This window comes from Papio anubis, chromosome 20 (assembly GCF_008728515.1).
Source record: "Papio anubis isolate 15944 chromosome 20, Panubis1.0, whole genome shotgun sequence".
In the NCBI taxonomy this organism is placed as follows: Eukaryota; Metazoa; Chordata; class Mammalia; order Primates; family Cercopithecidae; genus Papio; species Papio anubis.
Genome location: NC_044995.1, coordinates 27,922,880 through 27,944,291, shown reverse-complemented (window position 1 = coordinate 27,944,291; position 21,412 = coordinate 27,922,880). Strand labels below are relative to the sequence as shown.

General features: G+C 44.6%; 2 pseudogenes across 2 annotated transcripts; both read left to right on the top strand.

The window, feature by feature from the left end:
• Positions 1–19,065: 19,065 nt before the first annotated feature.
• Positions 19,066–20,654, top strand: LOC116271674 (annotated as a pseudogene). Its single transcript, XR_004180347.1, has one exon. The product of XR_004180347.1 is annotated as an HAUS augmin-like complex subunit 4 pseudogene (transcript).
• LOC116271675 lies at positions 19,246–20,654 on the top strand (annotated as a pseudogene). The gene has a single exon (XR_004180348.1). The product of XR_004180348.1 is annotated as an HAUS augmin-like complex subunit 4 pseudogene (transcript).
• Positions 20,655–21,412: the final 758 nt, after the last annotated feature.

Sequence of the window (21,412 nt, the reverse complement as noted above, 5' to 3'; positions counted from 1 at the left end):
ACATTTTCTTAATCCAGTCTGTCACTGATGGACATTTGGGTTGATTCCAAGTCTTTGCTATTGTGAATAGTGACGCAATAAACATACGTGTGCATGTGTCTTTATAGCAGCATGATTTATAATCCTTTGGGTATATACCCAGTAATGGGATGGCTGGGTCATATGGTACTTCTAGTTCTAGATCCTTGAGGAATCGCCATACTGTTTTCCATAATGGTTGAACTAGTTTACAATCCCACCAACAGTGTAAAAGCGTTCCTATTTCTCCACATCCTCTCTAGCACCTGTTGTTTCCTGACTTTTTAATGACTGCCATTCTAACTGGTGTGAGATGGTATCTCATTGTGGTTTTGATTTGCATTTCTCCAGGATCTAATTAAACTAAAGAGCTTCTGCACTGCAAAAGAAACTACCATCAGAGTGAACAGGCAACCTACAGAATGGGAGAACATTTTTGCAATCTACTCATCTGACAAAGGGCTAATATCCAGAACCTACAAAGAACTCAAACAAATTTACAAGAAAAAAACAAACAACCCCATCAAAAAGTGGGCAAAGGATATGAACAGACATTTCTCAAAAGAGGACATTCATACAGCCAACAGACACATGAAAAAATGCTCATCATCACTGGTTTCTGCTTTATTTTTAAAGACTTTTAGCCCGACTTACCCTTTGAGAGTCAGGGACACGTGGAGCATAAATTCCAGGCCCAAGAGTCACGCAGTCCCCGGCCAATGGGAAACCACAATGGTGCCTCCCAGCCCTGGCTCTTAACAGCGCCACTGCACGGCTGAGCCAGCCTCAGAAACATGCATTTACCCTCCCAGACATGAGCCTCTGTGTGCCACTTCTCCCCTCCTCTGCTTTGCCTGGCCCCTGACTGCCTGCCTAGGGACCTGCAGTCTATCTGGTCCTCTGTAAAGCTCTTTTTAGTTCCATATAAAACAGAAGGAGAGTAAAATTGGGGCCCAGATGAAACAGAACTATGCAGGTTGATATCTAAGAAGCACCCTGAGCTCCTTAATGTTTTTCTTTTCATTGGCCACTTAGGACTCAGGTTTGCCAAGGCTCAGAAGCAAGAGCCAGGAGTGAATATCGCACATAACAGCGGTGAACCTGGCCTGCTTCCGAGTGTGCAAAAGCCCTTCACACAGGATTTCCTGAGATCAGCCCAAGCTCAGGCTCCCTACCCTCCCAGAACGCCTCAACTAGCTGGCAAAACATTGTAAGTGGAAGTAGAGATTTGTCCAGTGTCAAAAATCACTTCACACAATAACAAGACACACCCTGGGTGGAAACCACTGCTACAGAAACTGTGCCCTTCCTCCAGTCTTCATCTCAGCACATCCGTGACCACAAACACTGTCTAAATTCACATCTTGTTCAATTTTAGATTCATAGTTTTCTTTACTCAAATACTTCACACTTGTAAGACACGTTGTGTGGAAGTGGTTTAAACTTGTCTTTTAACATCACCAATAACCATCTTCTACATTTTTTTCAGTCATTAATTTGATATCTTCACTAAGAGAAATGCCAGTAATTTGAGGGTTTTCAGAGTAAAGTGCCTTGAGCTCCTCCAGACAGAGAAGAAGTGGAGGTATCGCTGTTATTATTCTGAGCCGATAGGAAGCACATCATGGATTGGAGGCCAGGAATCAGCCACTGCCTGTCCGACACGCATAGAGCAGGTGTTGGCTATAATTGCCTCTAGACTTCCTGCCATGGTCAGTTGAAAGTCAAACCTGTAAATGCTGCCTGACTGCAATAGAACTGGAGTCCACAGACATTTTTGCATCACTGCCTGGTGAAAATATACTGACTGGGTGGGATGAGGTGGAGGGCGCCTATGGAGCAGACGCAACTGGAATAGCAACCAACAGGCTGTTAGTCTTCACTGCCTTTTCTCGTCTTCCATTTTTTTTTTTTTTTCCTTCTATGACCACACCTGTAAGAAAATGGATTTGGTCATTTCCAGAAGAAGGTTTTTCTTTGATCTGTCTGACAGCAGGTCATTAGAAGGTATTTTTGTTAACCTGCATCCTCACCATGGCTATTTCCTGAGCTTCTACGTGGCAGTTCTATGTTTTAAAGTTCCCTTTGCCATAGCAGCACAACTCCACACCAGACAGTCACCCTTCTTCCTGAGAGCCGCTGTTATTTCACTTCAGGCTCAAGGTGTTTTCAGCAGATCTGAGGGAGGACTAAAACAGATGCACACACTTTGCTTTTCTGCATCACCATGGTTCACAGGCTCCCAGAAACTCCTGCACTCAGTAGAAAGGAGATCATTCAAGTGGCTTCCACCTGGTACCCAAACCCACACAGCCTCAGACCCAGCCCCTCCAATCTCCCAACCTCCTGGGGACCCTCCCTGGTACCCAAACCCTTGCAGCCTTCAGGCCCAGCCCCTCCAATCTCCCGACCTCCCAGAGACCCTCCCTGGTACCCAAACCCTCGCAGCCTTCGGGCCCAGCCCCTCCAATCTCCCGACCTCCCGGAGACCCTCCCTGGTACCCAAACCCTCGCAGCCTTCGGGCCCAGCCCCTCCAATCTCCCGACTTCCCGGGGACCCTTCCTGGTTCCCAAACCCTCGCAGCCTTCAGACACAGCCCCTCCAATCTCCCGACCTCCCGGGGCCTCTCCCTGGCCAATCTGGTCCAGAATGACCTCCCTCCTCTAGAGGCCCCAGGCACCAGGATCCACACCTTCTATTCCAGAGCATTCTTGACTTCAGGTTGAGAGCAGCCCCAGCACATAAGTGTGTGTGAACCACAGAGTAGAGGCGTGGCCCCCGCTCACTGTTCCCTCTGACGCTGGGCCTGGGTAAGACTAGGCTCCCCAAAAGCAATATAAGTGCACCAGGAATTTTCTATGGTGCTCCTGGGAGAAGTAGGAAGGAGGAGGGAAAGGGAGAAATCAGGTAGGGACGTGATTCAAGCCCCATTCTTGCTTGCACCTGCAGTGTGACTCCCAGTGTGAGCTGAACCTTAGAGCTCTCCCAGACTTGAATCAAAGCAACAAGCCTCAGGTATTGCTGTGGGTCAAGATGGGGGGACATAAACCCCCTGGAGCATCACTTCCAGCTTTCTGTACCCGTGAGCAAAGCCCAAAGGTGGGTCACTGAGGAGAGACACAGGCATGGCATTAGTTGCTGAAGAACACAGATGCCAAGGAGTGGTCCTGGGTGGGAGCGGGTGGGTGGAGCAACAACCAGCTTTAGGGCCAGTCTCCTGCCAGTGGCACAAGACACTCCAAGGAGCCAGAAACCGGAGTTTCATTTCCTTTGTGACTCTACCAGGTATTTACAGAACCAGGAAGGGAGAGGCACTGTTTAAAAAAGCGAACACTTATATAGCACTTACTATATGCCAGGCAATGTTCCAAGCATTTTACAAACATTAATTCACTTAGCTTCTCAATGTCTCCATTTCCTCATATGTAAAGTCAAGCTAATAATAATAGTTACTTCACAGGCTTGCAGGGAAGCAAAGTAGCCTACCTAAGGTTACAGAGATGATCTGTCAAGATTTGAACCCGGGCAGTCCAGCTCTGAATCTAAATGCTTAACCAAACCATTAAAATGAGTGCAGACTCGTAGAACCAGACAGACACAGGTGCAAATCCCTGTTTACACCAATAAAACTGCATATCATCCACAATGGTTGAACACTCCAACCAACAGTGTAAAAGCGTTCCTATTTCTCCATAGCCTCGCCAGCATCTGTTGTTTCCTGACATTTTAATAATCGCCATTCTAACTGGCGTGAGGTGATTCCTCAAGGATCTAGAACCAGAAATACCATTTGACCCAGCAATCCCATTACTGGGTATATACCCAAAGGATTATAAATCATTCTACTATAAAGACACATGCACATGTATGTTTATAGCAGCACGATTTACAATAACGAAGATTGGAACCAACCCAAATGCCCATCAATGACAGACTGGATAAAGAAAATGTGGCACATATACTCCATGGAATACTATACAGCCATAAAAAAAGAATGAGTTCATGTCCTTTGCAGGGACATTGGTGAAGCTGGAAGCCATCATTCTCAGTAAACTAACACAGGAACAGAAAACCAAATACTGCACGTTCTCACTCATAAGTGGGAGCTGAACAATGAGAACACATGGACACAGAGAGGGGAACATCACACACCGGGGCCTGTTGGAGGGTCGGGGTCAAGGGGAGGGAGAGCATTAGGACAAATACCTAACGCATGTGAGGCTTAAAACCTAGATGACAGGGTGATAGGGGCAGCAAACCACCATGTCACATGTATACTTATGTAACAAACCTGCATGTTCTGCACACGTATCCCAGAACTTAAAGTAAAATAAAATAAAATAATTTAAAAAACTGCGTATCATCTCTGCATCTTCACTTTCCTATTTTTGAAATGGGTTTTTCTTAAAAAACAAAAAGGCCACTAATACCTGTATCTATGTAAGAAATGTCCAGCAGGTGCTGAAGCTTTGCTGGGAACTCAATAACTCTCAGTGATCATTACAAAAATCCTCGGTAAAATTGACTGCTTGCAATCTTTGATACAGGAATGCCTGTCCCCAGTAACTTCCAGTGGCAGATGTGTTACGTGTGTGCATATGAAAAAATTAAACATGTGCAAAAACTAAAATCCAGGCCATCCAGTATATACATATGGCATTACCCAGGTCTATACCCCGGGGACAGTCGGCCATGCCTGGAGACATTCTGGGTTGTCACTGCTGAGGGAGGGGTGCTGCTGGCATCTCATGGGTAGAGGCCAGGGATGCTGCTAAACACCCTGCAATGCACAGGACAGCCCATTCTATGCTCTGCCTTTCCAACATAACAATAATGATAAAAGCAGTTGCCAACACATATTCAAGGCACAGGTCTGAGCCTATTATAAAGGTGATCTCTAAATAAACTATCTCTGAGAAAGGATCTCTTATTAGCCCCTTTATAGTTAGGGAGAGGAGACTTAAAGAGGCTGAGTAATTTGTCCAGTATCACACAGCAGACAGGGAAGCTTGGATCTGATTCACTGTCATGCAGAGTCCAGGACTTACAGTCTTCACCATTATACATCGTTCACTAAACTTTCCTAAGTTTGACAACAAATTACAATGCAGAAAATGAAAAAGCATGTAACTTGGTAGTTCCAGCAACTGATTTACTTCCAAAAAAGGCCCTTCGGTTCTAGAAAGCTTTATCTATGTGTTAATGATAGCAGTATATTAAATTATTGGCTAAGTGTGGTATCAAATTGTAAAGTAATCTATGAAATCTAAGCTTTAATTTTTCTCATAGTTATTAATGGCTGGGGTCAGACTCTCTTGGGAATCCCTCAATTGGAAGAAGATTGACAAGAACACATACACAGGACTTGAACCAAACCCATGTGAATTCAAAGGGAAGGCAGGTTTATTACCTTTCATTCCCCAGAGGTGAAGTCATCACTGTTCATCACTGGGGAGGATATTGAACACAATTCTTTACACGGGGAAAAAAAAATCATTGATTCTTAGAACAGCTTTGGTGAAATGGGCCTTTGGCTGGAACAGCACACACATAACCTCTCCAAGACAGCAGGTCATCCGCCCTGAAACCTCACCCTTGGTCTCTGGCTCTGAAACTCTTGATCACCTTGGGGAGTGTACTGGCAATGACCAATAGGCCAGGACCTTTTGCTGCAAATCTACTAATGTTCCCTAAAGGGTGACCTCTGGTGCTCAAGGTGTTTCCCACCACAGGGCTGCAGGCTGCCACTCTGCAAAGTGAATAACTCTCTTAGTCAAGGATGGTGGATACATGAAAACCTCCCATTAAAAGAAACATATGCTGGACTGGTTCTCCTACAATTAGCCATTTGGACTCTCCTCGGGAACCATTAATGGGACATTTTGCCTGACTTTGTGCAGGTTTGGCCATCCTTTGGAAAAAGCAATTTTTTTAATTTTTTATTTTTTTAACAATAGAAAACTACAAAGTACAGTACAAAGGGGACTTCGGGCGCCATCAGCTCCTCTCAAAACCCCTATGATGAGATTATTACTCAGAATAGCCTAGGCTATTCCACAGTAACAAATTAACACTGAAATCCCAGTGGTTTAAAAAATCTAAAAGTTGATTTCTTGTTAACACATATTATGATCCTGGACAAACAATTCTACAAGGCAGTCATCCTCCATGCAGTGACTCAAGGATCCAGGCACCTCCACACTTGTAGTGCCACCTATCAAAAATTGGCTTCCAAGTCACCACAGCAAGAAAGCACAAAATTTGGGAGTTGTGGATCACTTCCTAAATGTTTTGGCACTTCTGCTTATAGCCCATTGGTCATAACTAGTCATAGAGCCCCACCAAGTGCAAGGAGGCTGAGAAATACATAGACAGCACATGGTAAATATCATCATTTATTTGTGTTACACATACTCCAATTATGCTCTTTTAGTTCTCTTAAAATGTACAGTAAAGTATTATTGACTGTAGTCACCCCATTAATCTCCCCCATATGTAGATGAGGAGCATGGTGAGTGTGGCCTATTGCAAATATTTTTTTCCACTAACCCAAAACTTAGATTCAAAAACTAATGCTTATTTTTAGAGAATTTTAGGTGATACTGACTTCAGTAAAATTTATTGAAATTATACTTCTCCTAATCACATTATATCATTTTCTATAATCTTGTAACTCTAACATCAAATTTAAGATTAGAAATGTGTTTACGCCCCACATCCATAAGCAACAAGATCATTAAATCTCTTTAGGCACCATTATTTAGAAAAAAGAAAAAAAATCTGTCTAATTATTTTCAGTAGGAAAAAAATTACAGAGCTTACAACCTAGCATTTAATCGCTTCTCTTTTTTTGCATTGGTGAATTATTTTGAGCTTATAATTTCAAAATAAATATGTTTTAAAACCTCAGGACATTCATTGTGTAATGATCATTTGAAAGATTTTTTGGTTATGGTGTTCTCAAATGAATAAAAAGGCTGTTCACCAGCAACAGTTATTTCTATATTAAAAAGATGAAATTGCTCATTAACTGGTACAAGTCAATTTCTTTCATCAGCGTAACTGCCCATTTTAGCAAAGATTCCATCTCTGAATTAAGCGAATGGCTACACATTTCAAAGTCAATAGCTATACTCTGTTTCCTTTAACATGAACATCTCAGACATATCAATGTTGTCAGCCTCTTTACTAAACCTTTCTCTGAAAAGACTGAAGACAGTGTTCTGTTGTTATTGTTGTCATTGTGTGTTTTGTGTGTGTTAGCTACAGTCTGTCTGGTCATGACATGCATACTCAAAAGAGAGCCAGATATTTTTTAAAAAGTATGGTGAGGCTGAGTAGCCCATTTAACAATAAATGTAAAGTGCTCACATTTTCGTTGGGCTATTTGGAATTTCCCTATGGAGAGTTATTTCTTTCTGTAATAAAACCGGAAGTTGAATGTAGTAATAAATAGCTGGTCTGTGGGGGTTTGTGGCTATTCTGAGTATGGAAAAGTCTGTGGACTTTCTGTTTATTTCCTTTTCCCAACCAAACCCTTGAAACTAGAGGATGGAAGGAAGGGGGAGAGTTGAGGAGCATTGGGCTGGGTGGAAGAAGTGACCTTGCAGATCATTTCACATTCTGTAACGCATGCAAAAAGTAATGAGAATGAGATAGCTGAAGTTTCAATTCTTTAGAGAGAGATTCAAATTCATTTCTCGGTTACAGGAGGAAAAAAAATGCCATTATTAATTTAGGCAATTAGAGAACTTTGAAAGCAATATTTAATACTTTTTTTTAAAAAAGCCTGTCCCAGGAGTTCAGCCCACAGCCTAGGAAAGCTTAATTTTTATAGTATTTCAAATGAAGAAAGGTCATTTCTTGGATGTGCTTGACAGAAGATTGTAATTATAAACTGGTAATTTTAATGAGAAGTGGGGTTTCCATAAAAAGGGAATGAACTTTTGAGGAAGTAAAATTAGAGTGCATGTTCCATCCACTGCAGCATTTCCAAACAGATCAGCGTTCGTTGCCACCTGCTCTGCCACACTTTCCCGAAAAACGTTAATGCTTCGGTACCTACATCTACTTCTCCTGCCTTCTCAATGCACCAAACAAGACATCAGATCTTTTTCCTGCATGGAGGCCTGGCCTCCTGTGATGTCTGAGATCCACGCACTTTTCTCTTCTCTGATTGCTAAACAGAGAGAACATTGCATTGTGATCTTCCCATATTCAGGCGGAGACAGGGCAGTCAGCCTGGGAGGGCACCTAGTGGAGTGAGCCCACAGTGTCGAGGGGTGAGTGCCTCCTGAGGAATCTTGCCCTCTCGGCAGTCCACATTTTCTGGCAGATCCAAGAGGTCACTTAAGTAGTTTTGAACAAGCTGTACTGCAATGTCCTGAGGGTGCCTCAGCCTCGTCTGCGCTTGTCCCATTGTTACCTAACCAAATGGAGTCACTTTGCCTGTGTGCAATGGAAAGCCAAAAAACTGACACACTGGATTTTTGCAGAAAAAAACAAAACAAAACAAAACAAAACAACTATTGCCAGTCAGTTGGCAACAAGACAGGAGGAAACCCTCAAATCTGTCTCCCTAAGCTGGGGGCTGAGTAGGGTTTTATAAGCACAGGGTAATAAGGTGTGATCTGCTTGGATCTTGCAATGAGGTGATGCTGGGAGGCATAATCTGATCCTGCCGCAGGACGATGCCAGGGTTTGATGTGATTGAATCCCGGATCCTGCCACGTGGCATCCACTTTTAAATTTGGTCTCACTCCTCAGTTTGAGCACTTGGGGCTGCCCATGGTTGCGCACTTGGCTCATCTGGGCATGCTCCAGCAATGCGACCTTCGACCTGCAGGTCCATGGCAACTGAACAACTCCCAACCTTGTTATGTGGAAGTTGAGCCAGACTGGTCTGTTGCAGTTACACATCCCCACAGGGTCTGATTTTACTGACTATGGGGCAGCTTGGGTATTCAGTTTTTTAAAGCTCCTCCAGTGATTCTAACACTCAGCAGGGGCTGAGAGCCACAGAGTTACTTTCTGAGAAAGAATAAATATCAGCAAAGAAAGAGAGATAGGAAAGGCCCTTGGCAGCAGCCTGGTGAGTAAGGGGTCAGGCAGCACCCGACAAGGATGGAGGATGAGTATACTGAAGACCCACAGGGTCTATAGACTATGTTAAGATAAACACCAAATCCTGGGGCTGGGCACGGTGGCTCACACCTGTAATCCCAGCACTTTGGGAGGCCGAGGTGGGCGGATCACCTGAGGTCGGGAATTCGAGACCAGCCTGGCCAACGTGGAGAAACCCTGTCTCTACTAAAAATACAAAATTAGCTGGGCGTGGTTGCGCACGCCTGTAATCCCAGCTACTCAGGAGGATGAGGTCTGAGAATCGCTTGAACCAGGGAGGCGGAGGTTGCGGTGAGCTGAGATTGCAATTGCACTCCAGCCTGGGCAACAAGAGCGAAACTCCATCTCAAAAAAAAACACACACACACACACAAACACACACACACACACACACACACACACACACACACATATCAAATCCTAGAAAGCCCATGGAAGTCAAAGAAGGGCATCAGTGCAGAGCTATGCACCAGCTCTTGGTTGCCATATTGCTGGTGCTACAGTAAAAGTTTATTGAACATGTGCACTCAAGCGGGAATCAGAGGCTCAAGAGAAAAGCTAAAACCACCTGGAAGCCGAGCCTTATCTAACCAAATTTATTGAGTCTCCCTCCAGCTAACTGAGGGGTTGGATACCACTCATTTCTCTTTGGGAACAGTCATTTGCTTTAGCTCTCAGCCTCTTGCTGCAGCCATGCCACCTTCCCCTCAGTGTCCTCCTTCCCACATCAGTAAGTCACTCCAGAGTGCCACGCTCCACTTAAAAATAAACAAACACCTTCTGTCTCCATCCTGGCACAGTTTCAGCTTATTTAGCATTCTAACATATGTCGTCTGTTTTCCCAAACAATCTAACATGGGCATAGCACGATGGGGTTGATAATTTGGGCAAATGAGAAACAGCCTGCCATCAGCACAGACATAATGACATTTGATTTGCTATCGGTAGATTCCGTTGTATGTTCTCTCTTCTCATCCTTGGAAGATAAACACAGAAAAAGACTGCAAGATTTCCAGCCCTGGCTCTGTGGCAGAAAATAAGGTCTGGAGGCAGGGAACCTAAGGCTGTTTCAGGCTGACTTCTTAGAACTAAGTTGAAAGGAAAACCCTGTCCATGCCTAAGTAACAAAAGGACCAGAGGCTACTCCCTTTGACCTTTTCTCCAGGGCAAATGGGAAATTGACTGTTCTGCAACAAATCAGACTGATTACAGGTCAAGTCTTCGTTTGCAACTTTGTAACTTCTCTCCAGCCTCTGAAAGATTACTGTCCACAACCAATCAGACTGATTGTAGGTGGAGTCTTCATTTGCCTAGAAGTATAACTTTGTAACTTCATCCTAGCCTGTGACTGGCTCCTTTGTGCAACCAATCAGATGTTTGCACAGGAGTGTGACTTTTGTAACTTCAGCCTCTGGTTGGCTGCTTTCTACAACCAATCAGATTGATTGTGGGCTACCACTTCACTTACCTGAGGTGAGCACGCAGAGGCCAATGGGAAACTTCTAGTGCGTATCTGGACCCAAGAAGATTCTGTATCTGGGCTCTTGAGTACACTGTGGAGTGTACTTTCATTTTCAATAAATCCCTGCTTTCGTTCTTTTGTTGCTTCATTCTTTCTTTGCTTTGCTGGACGTTTTGTTTAATTCTTTGTTCAAAACAGCAAGAACCTGGACAACTTGCAGTCACCACCCTCTCCCAGTGACAGCTCTTCCAGAAAGTCAAAATGATTGAAACATCATTTGCTTTTAAATATCCTATTCATTTGGCAAGCACAGAGTGGACGCCAACCATGTAAGAGACACGTTGGCTCTGATGTGAAAATGTAGAAACAGTCTCTGCTAGCAAGGAGCAGATAGGTTCATGAGCAAGACCAGATTACAGAGCACAGCAAGTCAGATCACAGCTGGCAGGAGGAACAAGAAGGGAACTCACAAGACAATGCATGGCCAATCCTACACTCAAAGATGAGACAAGGCTTCACCAGTATCTCAGTCCGTGGGTGCTGCTATAAAAGAATACCTGAGACTGGGTAATTTATAAAGAAAAGAGGTTTATTTGGCTCACAGTTTTGCAGGCTGTACAAAAAGCATGGCACCAGGATCTGCTTCTGGGGAGGCCTCAGGCTGCATCCACTCATGACCTAAGGGGAAGAGGAGCCGGTGTGTGCAGAAATCACATGGTGAGAGAGGAAGCAAAAGAGAAGAGGGAGGCATCAGGCTTTTTTCTTTTTTCTTTTTTTTTTTTTAATCCTGTACATTTATTAACTAAAAATAATTTCAAATTTTGTTTTAGACTTAGGGGGTACAAGTACAGGTTTTTTGTTTTTTTTTTTTTTGAGACGGAGTCTCGCTCTGTCACCCAGGCTGGAGTGCAGTGGCCGGATCTCAGCTCACTGCAAGCTCCGCCTCCAGGGTTCACGCCATTCTCCTGCCTCAGCCTCCCGAGTAGCTGGGACTACAGGCGTCCGCCACCTCGCCCGGCTAGTTTTTTGTATTTTTAGTAGAGACGAGGTTTCACCATGTTAACCAGGATGGTCTCGATCTCCTGACCTCGTGATCCGCCCGTCTCAGCCTCCCAAAGTGCTGGGATTACAGGCTTGAGCCACCGCGCCCGGCCAAGTACAGGTTTTTTAATATGGATATTTGCATGATGCTGAGGTTTGGGTATGGATGATAGATCATTGAGGCAGACTTTTTAGCAACAGTTCTAGGGGGAACTAATACTGTGAGAAGTCATTCATTATTGGAGGACATCACCAAGTCACTCATGAGGGATCCACCCCATGACTCAAACACCTTCCATTAGGTCCCACCTCTAACACTGAGGATCGAATTTCAACATGAGGTTTGCAGGGTCAAATATTCAAACTCCAGCAACCAGGATGAACTGGAAGAAGTTACCGCTGCTCTCAATCAAGCCCAGAAATTCCTGTCCCATGCAGACCAAGCATTTTCACACAGATCTTTCTAAGTCCTTAGGTCATTACAGGAGTAACATTCCCTCTGACTGAAAGGGAGACATCACTGAGGGAGGTCCCTCAGCCTTTTGCACAACTGGTTGTCCAGGAGCTCTGTCCTGTTCTGAGAGGGGCTGAGCTGAAGCCTAAGGCTCAGGATTCTGGAGAGCAGCACCACCCAGCCGGACCTTCCCAGGGACCCCAGAATCCACAGCAACTCAGGCCCTTGCACAATCTGGAGCTTGCACATCTGTTTTTTTTCCACTCACTTATCTGTTCACTGGGTCAATCAGTCCTTTAACAAACATTTACTCAGCCATCACTGCTCACCAGGCACAGAATAAAAGCCACACACCAGACCAGAGTATGGGCCTTAGAGACCTGCCTGTCTACAGTGCAAGTTTCTACCAGGTATATGGGAGCCCAGGTATTGAAAAGGGCCTTGTGCATGCTTTATAGACATGAGAGATTGAACACCTTTGCATTTCCCGAGGACCCTGGGCTGAGGCCACATCTGCAGACCTTCCTTGAAGTGAGTAAGCAAAGTTGCCCATCTTGGCTTCATGCCTGACGATGGCCCCTCTGTGGGAGGCTGCAGGCTTGGACTCAACCCTGAGTCCTGGGAACCACTAGAGGAAGAGTAACAGAAGGTGGAGCCCAGGGATGGCCACATGCAGCCTGTTTGTCCCGCCTCATGCTTCTTCCCAGCTATGGGTCCATTCAGTCATTCACTTATTCCCATAAAAACCATACACTACATTTCTTCAAATCTCTTATGGGCCTGAAGCCCCCTTAATGCTCACCAAACATTTAATGATTTTCTTTTACTCTCTCAAAAATTAAATATGGACATAACGATCGTCACTGTTAACTATTGTCCTCAAGAATGTCCCACATTTCTCAGACAGATAAATTATACATTATTACCACAAATGGGCCATATAATGCTGCAAAGTGCCATGAGAAGTCTCTGGTCTACAATGGTGCCAGCTCTCTCTGCATGTTGGCACTAAGAAATGAAGAAGGAGCTGGAAAATATGCAGGAGCAGACTGAGACAGAAGTCAACAGGCCAGGCTGATTAGAGGAGAATGTTAAGGGTCTGAAAAAAACAATTCTTCACCCCCTACTTTTCTTCTTCCCTTCTCAATATTTAGTCTCCCTAAGGAGCAGTAGGAGGCCTTGATGAATAAAACCAGTAATAGTGAATGTAGTACAAGGAGACAGTCTTTAGTCCCAAACTAGAAACAGCTGATAGACAAGGTAGCAATCTCAAAAGCAAGCAGGTAACAGACAATAAACAGGTGATAAAGCTATAGAACAAATTTAAGCAAGAGAAGGACTTTAAGGGAGAGAAAAAAAAAAAAAAAAAAAACATTGCCAAGGCATCAACTGTCAGGAACTCAGCTTGGCCTTTGTATATTACTTCATTTAATACCCACAACAATGCTGAGGAATGTATTACCATCTGCATTCACCTGAGAAGCAGCTATAGCTCAGAGAGAATAAGTAACATATTCAAAGTCACAAACTGGATGTGGTTCTGACTCCAAAGCCCATTCTCTTTTCATTATGGTCACTGGCTCCCTGGAGGCGCAGGAACAGTGCACAGGAGTCATTTGTGCATTCAGCAGATGTTTGCTGAGAGTCAAGCTACGGTGCTGCTGTGAAGATACAAAAATGATTAAACCCCTGGATTACCTCATGGAATTCCAAAATTTTGTAAGGCAGCCTTGACGCCTAGTGAACTAATTGCATGGATTGGAATCCATGGGCTGGCACCCCTCCTTCTGCTCCTGCCCATCTGCCCCAATCCTGGGTGGCCTACATCAGCACAGGGGCATCCAAAGAGCAGGTGTTGGCTGTCCTGTGCAACTCACCTCTCCCAGAAGCAGTACTTCCCAAAGGGCAGTTCTCAGAAGAGTGGGGCTGTGTGTTTTAGACTAAGAAGGTTTTCTGGTCCCAGATGCTCGGGAGGCCTGCAGGATGCACTCATTATTAGAGGATCACAGTGCATGCTAAAGCACGAGAGGGTCTGTGCCCACTCACATTGGAGCTGCCTCACCCATTCAGGTCTCAGAGGGCTTTGCTGCTTTTACAGAACAAAGGCTTTCAGCCCAGCAGGTGGCTCATGCCTGTGATCCTAGTGCTTTGGGAGGCCCAGGTGGGAGGATTGCTTGAGGCCAGGAGTTTAAGACCAGTTGGGGCAACATAGTAAGACCCCATGTCTACAAATTTTTTTGTTAAAATTAGCAGGGCATGGTTGCACACGCCTTTAGTCCCAGCTACCCATGAGGGCTGAGGTGGGGGGATCACTTGAGCCCAGAAGGTCGAGGATGCAGTGATCTGTGATTGAACCACTGCACTCCTGCCTGGACGACCCTTGCCTCAGCCTGGAGCAAGGCCCTTTCTCTAACAAGAAAACCAAAAGAACAAAGGCTTTCAGAATCTTTTGGACTGTGGCCCGGAGTAAGGTATAGATTTTACACTGCAACTCTATACAGATACCACACACACACACATACAGATGAAGCCAAAGTTCAGTCAAACAATACTTGCCTTTACTACGTGCGATGCATTCTAACAGTTTCTATTTGGTTTTCTTGTAATACTGGGTCATGACTCTCTAAATCAATTTCATGGCTCCACAGTTTGGAAAACACCCATCTAGAATACAAGAAGTCACTTGAGCTGACTGCTAGATAAACTAGCCCCACTCTGAATGAGAGGGTCAAAAAACTGACATGAAACTATCAACCAGGAGCCTAAAATCCCAGCGTCACTGCTTTCGGGTTGTGTGATCTTGGTCAGTGGCTTCTATTCCTTGAGTGAATGTGAAAATCTAATGGTATAATTTAGCATGAATGCATGCTAGGAATACACTGGAAATAGATGTCACTCAAGTGGCATTCTCAAGGAAAATTTAACAAAGGGACTGTCGGAAGCATGTGTGCAGGATTAAAGCAAGGAAAATGAGAGGGAGCATTTATTAGAACCTGGAGAGAGAGCTGTGAGAGAAGCTGCCCCATAGGACACAGGCAGGGAAGAAGCTTGGTGGTAAATACCCTGACCCCTTCTTCTTCCTCCCGGCAATCTCCTATTAATATTTCCATTAACCAACACCAGCCAGAAGCCAGAGGGCAGAATGGTCCATTGTTGAAATCCTTACAGGTCAACTTCCCGGCACCCCAGCAGAGTGAAGAGTGGAAAGTGAATCAGGAGGGCTGAATGAAGAAGAGTCCTCACCCCAGTGATGACAGCATAGTGAGGGACAGTGTTTACTGTGCCACCTCCCAACAGTCACGTGCCATTCAGAAAAGTGATGCCCTCACTCCTATAGCCCTTAAAGTTTTGAAGTGTTTCCCATCCATTTTCTTTTTAAAAATTTTCCCTTCCTTCTTCTCTCTCTCTTTCTCTTTCTTTCTCTCTCTTTCTCTTTCTCTTTCTTTCTTTCTTCCTTCCTTCCTTCTCTCTCTCTCTCTCTTTCTTCTTTCTCTTTTTTTTGACACGTCTGACTTTGTTGCTGAGGCTGGAATGCAGTGGTGCAATCCTGGCTGACTGCAACCTCTGCCTTCCGGGTTCTGGGTTCAAGCTATTCTCATGCCTCAGTCTCCCAAATACCTGGGTTTACAGATGTGCACCACCACACCTGGCTATGATGATGCCACTGCACTCCAGTCTGAGTGACAAAGCAACCTTGTCTCAATAAATACATAAACAGGAAGAGCCTCAGGGTTGGCACTACAAGGTGTAGACATGGATCAGGCTGAGAGTGGGGAGTCCTAAGGGAAGGCGTGGGCCCCTGACATCTGGAAACTGGTCTGACACTCACAGCGAGACCATGTTCTTTATGCTAAACATACCTGATCTCACAGAACACCAACATCAGGTGAGGTCACTAGACAAAAACAAATCACTGTGCAGCCCTCCTAAACACCACCACTTTTGGTAAAAATGAGTGACTACTGCTTCTTTACTGATTACCTTGTCCTCACTCTAGTCTGCCCTCCCTGTCAATAACATTTATCAAGATACCAAACCATAACGTCATTCTTGCTTTCTGTCAGTACCCAGTCCAAGGCAAACATCACCTTCTTACACCCTCCTCAACATTACCCAACCAAAGCCCAGACTCTAGAGTTTTCATCAATATATTCTTCCTGAGATGCCCCATGATTGTTTTGTGGAGAGCATCCTTCCTCACCACATCAAGTAACAAACCCAGCTGGTCAACTGCAGGTGTGTTCCTGGTGGTCTGTGACTGGAAGACACTGACATTCAGAAATGAGGGAGTTCAGAACATATTGCCCCCAGATCTGCTGCTGTAGAATATTGACTATTTTGAGTTAAAAACAGATAAGAAAACAGCAGATGCAAGAAGACAATTCTGATCTGTTTCTTAAAACAAAAGATAATTCCCATGTGAAGAAGGCACTCTCTGTACCAGAAGCAAAGTCCCACTACCATCAAGGATGGGGAATTGAGACCAAGAAAAATCTGCACACACAAACCTTGTTAGGCTCACCCTTATCTTCCTGGCCACTTCTCCACCCAACTAACCATGTTAGCCCAAGCCCCTTTACCTTGTCACATTTTCTTTTTTTTTTTTATTTTTTAAAAATTATTATTTATTTATTTTTTTATTATTACACTTTAAGTTCTAGGATACATGTACTGCTTGTTGGAGTTTATTACATATATGTATATATGTGCCATGTTGGTGTGCTGCACCCATTAACTTTCGTCATTTACATTAGGTATATCTCCTAATGCTATCCCTCCCCTCCCCCTCGACAATAGGCCCGATTGTGATGTCCCCTTCCTGTGTCCAAGTGATCTGTTGCTCAATTCCCATCTATGGTGAGAACCACGGGTGTTTCAGTTTTCTGTTCTTGCGATAGTTTGCTGAGAATGATGGTTTCGGCTGCATCATGTCCCTACAAAGGACGCCAAACCACCCTTTTTATGAAACATAGTATTCCATGGTGTATAATCTAGAACTAGAAATACCATTTGACCCAGCCATCCCATTACTGGGTATATACCCAAAGGATTATAAATCATGCTGCTATAAAGACACATGCACACGTATGTTTATTGTAGCACTATTCACAATAGCAAAGACTTGGAATCAACCCAAATGTCCATCAGTGACAACCCAAATGTGGCCTTGTCACATTTTCATAATGCACTACCCTTTGTCCAATTCACTATGTGTTTACTCTAACTGCCTTTTTGGGTCTTCATTTCCTTAACAAGGCCCCTGTGTCATGTAAAACTTGTGTTAAATAAATGTGTATGTTTTTCTCTCATTCATCTGTCTTATGTCAATGTAACTCACAGGTGCAGCCAAAAATCCCTATGAGGGTAGAGGTAAAGTTGTGCCTCCCCTCCTGGCAGGCCCATGGAGGGTCAGGATCTGGGGACGAGCAGAGGCAATAGCCCTGCACTTCTGGGTAGTGGGGGATCCCAGGAAAGCCACTGAAGGTGAAGGTCCTAGGCCTGCTCTGGACAGGAAAACTGAGGGCTTGCCCAAACACCATAACAAATAGGACAAGGACCTTGCAGAGTCCAGAATTTACTCCAGAAAAGTTTATTTTAAGCAAAAAGAACATAATAAAACTACAATTAAAAGAAAAAATCCAGCTGGGCATGGTGGCTCATGCCTATACTCACAGCACTTCAGGAGGCTAAGGGAGGAGGATTGCTTGAGGCTAGGTGTTCAAGACCAGCCTGGGCAACACAGTAAGACCCCACCTCTAAAATTTTTGTTTTTTAATTAGCCATATTGCTGGCACATAGTCTCAGCTACTTGGGAGGCTGAAGTTGGAGGACTGTTTGAGCCTAGGAGATTGAGACTTCAGTGAGCCAAGATTGTACCACTACACTCAAGCCTGGGTGACAGAACAAGACTGTCTCAAAACAAAAACAAAAACAAAAAACAAAAAAACCATGAAGAAAGAAAGAGTGGGGAGAGAGAGAGACAGAGAGAGAGAGAGAGAGAAAGGAAGCAAGGAAGGAAGTTGGAAAAGAAAGAAATAAAGAAAAAAAGAAAGAGAAATCCATCGAAAGAAGGAAACAAAAAAGAGAGAAATCCATCAGAAAGAAAGAGAAAGAGAAATCCATCAAAAGAAATAAAAAAGAAAAGAAAAAAGAAAGAAATCCATCAGAAAGGAAGAAAGAAGAAATAAAGAAGGAAAGAGAAAGAAAGAAATCCATCAAAAGAAAGAAAGAAAAAAGAAAGAAGTCCATCAGAAAAAAAGGAGAAAGAGAAAGAAGAAAGAAAGAAAAGAAAGAAAGAAAGAAAGAAAGAAAGAAAGAAAGAAAGAAAGAAAGAAAGAAAGAACAGAAAGAAAGAGAAACCCATCTAGTAGCTCTGTGTTGGGGGATTAAAGAGACAAATACTGGTGGCTGGGAGCCAGGTGAGGAGGCTGTGGGGAGGAAGTACACTGGGATGTTCAGAGACTACCCCAAGTCCCCACTTGGAACTTGGAGTCCTTCTCACTTTCATTCTCTGCAAACTCAACATATTCCTTTGAAGCAGAAGTGAAAGAACCTAAGCAGCTCCAGTTCTCAGAATTGCTTGCTGGTCCCAGAATGCAAGCCGCCTGTCTCCTTGCTCCTGGCCAAAAAACACCGGGAGGAAAGCACTGGAAAGCAGATAATTCAGCTCCTCAGAGAAACACTACACACAGATGTCAGAAGAGAAAATTAACCCAGAGTTTGTGGACTGGATTCTCCTTCAGTCATACAAGATGCAAGTCTAATTAATGGAAATGACTTGGGAGCAATGCCTTTGGTTTCATGAGGGGAAAATATTTGAGACGAAGGATTTGTCCAAATGTATTTTCTTGATGCCTCCTCCAAAGAACCTTGAAAAGGAAGAAAAACAAAATGCAAGCTAGGTGTGAGTGCTAACTGATTTCTAGCTTGTAATGTTTTATTAACAATATCTGGAGCTTCGTCTTTCTGGGCCTGGCTTCCCCCAGCCCCTGTGCCGGGCCGGAGCAAGAGGTTCCGGAGCCCCAGCGCGGGTGGATTCTGGGGTGTAGACGCTGCTGACCAGCCTACCCCAGCCGAGGTTCTCGGCACCGCCTTGAGAGCTTCAGCTGCCCCAGGGTGTGCAGATTAGAATCCCAAGAAAATCAAATGGCATCCGGGGATTTCTGCTCACCTGGAGGAGGGATGGAAATACTTCAACAGGTGTGCAGCAAACAACTTCCTCCTTGTAACCTGAGTAAAGAAGACTTGTTACAGAACGCATACTTCAGCAAGCTTCTCCTGAATGTCTCCCAGCATGTGGATGAGAGTGGCTTAAGCCTCACCCCGGCAAAGGAGCAGGCTCAGGCATGGAAGGAAGTTCAACTGCATAAGACAACATGGTTGAGGTCTGAGATTTTACATAGAGTCATTCAAGAGTTGCTTGCGGACTACTATGTGAAGATACAAGACACAAATGTAACTTCTGAGGACAAAAAGTTTCATGAGACCCTTGAACAGCGGCTACTTGTAACTGAACTGATGCGACTCTTAGGTCCTAGCCAGGAGAGGGAGATACTTCCACTGCTGGGGATGGAGAAAGCGGACTTTCTGGAACTCATGCCACTCTCAGAGGATTTTGTGTGGATGAGGGTTCGGTTACAGCAAGAAGTAGAGGAGCAGCTCAAAAAGAAATGTTTCACTCTGCCCTGCTACTAGAATCCCAGTTCAGATGCTGACAGTGAAACCGTGAAGGCAGCAAAGGTGTGGAAACTCGCAAAGGTCCTGGTGGGTGAGCAGCACCTATGCCAGGATGCCAAGAGCCAGCAGAAGGAGCAGATGTTGCTGCTGGAGAAGAAGAGTGCTACTTACTCCCAGGTGCTTCTCCGCTGCCCCACTTTGCTGCAGAGGCTTCTTCAGGAACACCGGCTAAAGACTCAATCTGAGCTAGACCGCATCAATGTCCGGTACCTGGAAGTCAAGTGCAGTGCTATGATCCTTAAGCTGAGGATGGAGGAGCTAAAGATTTTGTCTAACACTTACACTGTTGAGAAAGTGGAAGTTCATCGTCTGATTCGGGACCGTTTGGAGGGAGCCATTCACCTACAGGAGCGGGACATGGAGAAGTCAAGACAGGTCCTGAACTCCTATGAGGTGCTTGGGGAGGAGTTTGACAGGCTGGTGAAAGAGTACACCGCACTCAGGCAGGCAACGGAGAACAAGCGGTGGGCTCTCCAGGAGTTCAACATGGCCTATAGTTGAGCTCTGGCAGGGCCAGGAAACATGGCTTCTGCACAGCTGCTGCCTCCTCATCTTCCTGCTAGTAGGACCACCTTCACCTGGGGCTGCCTTCACTACAAGGGAGTGTGGAAACGCTTATGCTTACTTGAAACACTGTAGTCATTTAGGCACCCTCCTGGTTTCCCTTTATTTTTTATAATGACTGGGCCTCTTCTGGAAAATCTAGCAAGCAGATTTATATAATTTTTCTGCATAGCTGTGTGTCAGTGTCAGTCCTGTATTGTATTTGATTATCTCCTGAATAAAGTTATGATATTGTATCTTAAAAAAAAAAAAAACAATATCTGGTTCATCTGCTGTTTGGGAGAGAAACTTTTAATTCCAACTGGTACCTAACCAGTCCTAAGCAGGCTCTCTGAATACCTAACTTAGCACCTATGAAAAGTGGCTCAAGCTTGAAGTACAAAAGGCTAAATAGTAATTTGGAAGTTTGCTGTGCTTCAGAGTGAAGCCCCTTCTTGTCCTGCGTAGACAAAGATGTCTGCTGGGTTTCATGAATGTTGCATGGCACGTGTAATTATGCTAGATAATCACACCTCACCTAAGCCCCGCACCTGATGATGAACGGGCTGTGGCAGGCTGTCTCCATCCTCATGAGGAATTATTCAGCACCTACACTGTATTCCACTTCTGTTTGGGCCCGTAAACATACATATTTATCAAGAGCCTTTGCAATTCTGACACCATCTACTTTAAGACACTATCCTATTTGTGGGTAATCACCACCTCATGAATATTAGATTTCTCCCTTAATTTCGCTAGCGTGGCTTTCTTCTTGGCAGGGAAAGGTCAGGACTCAATCAGGTGAATATTGCTAAGAAAGAAAAAGAGCAGAACAAACTCCTGCTCTGGGCAGGAGGATGCTGTGGTTCAGGGATGAAAGGGCCTCCTCCCTGCTTTTCTTCTGCTCTCTCCTGAGTTCCCAGCACTCCCCTGCCCCCTGACCCCGACCCAGCCTTCCCGTCTCATTGTCCAGAGATGGCTGCGTGGTTAAATGGCTCATCACTGAATGGAAGCAAATAAGTATCAAAGGCAC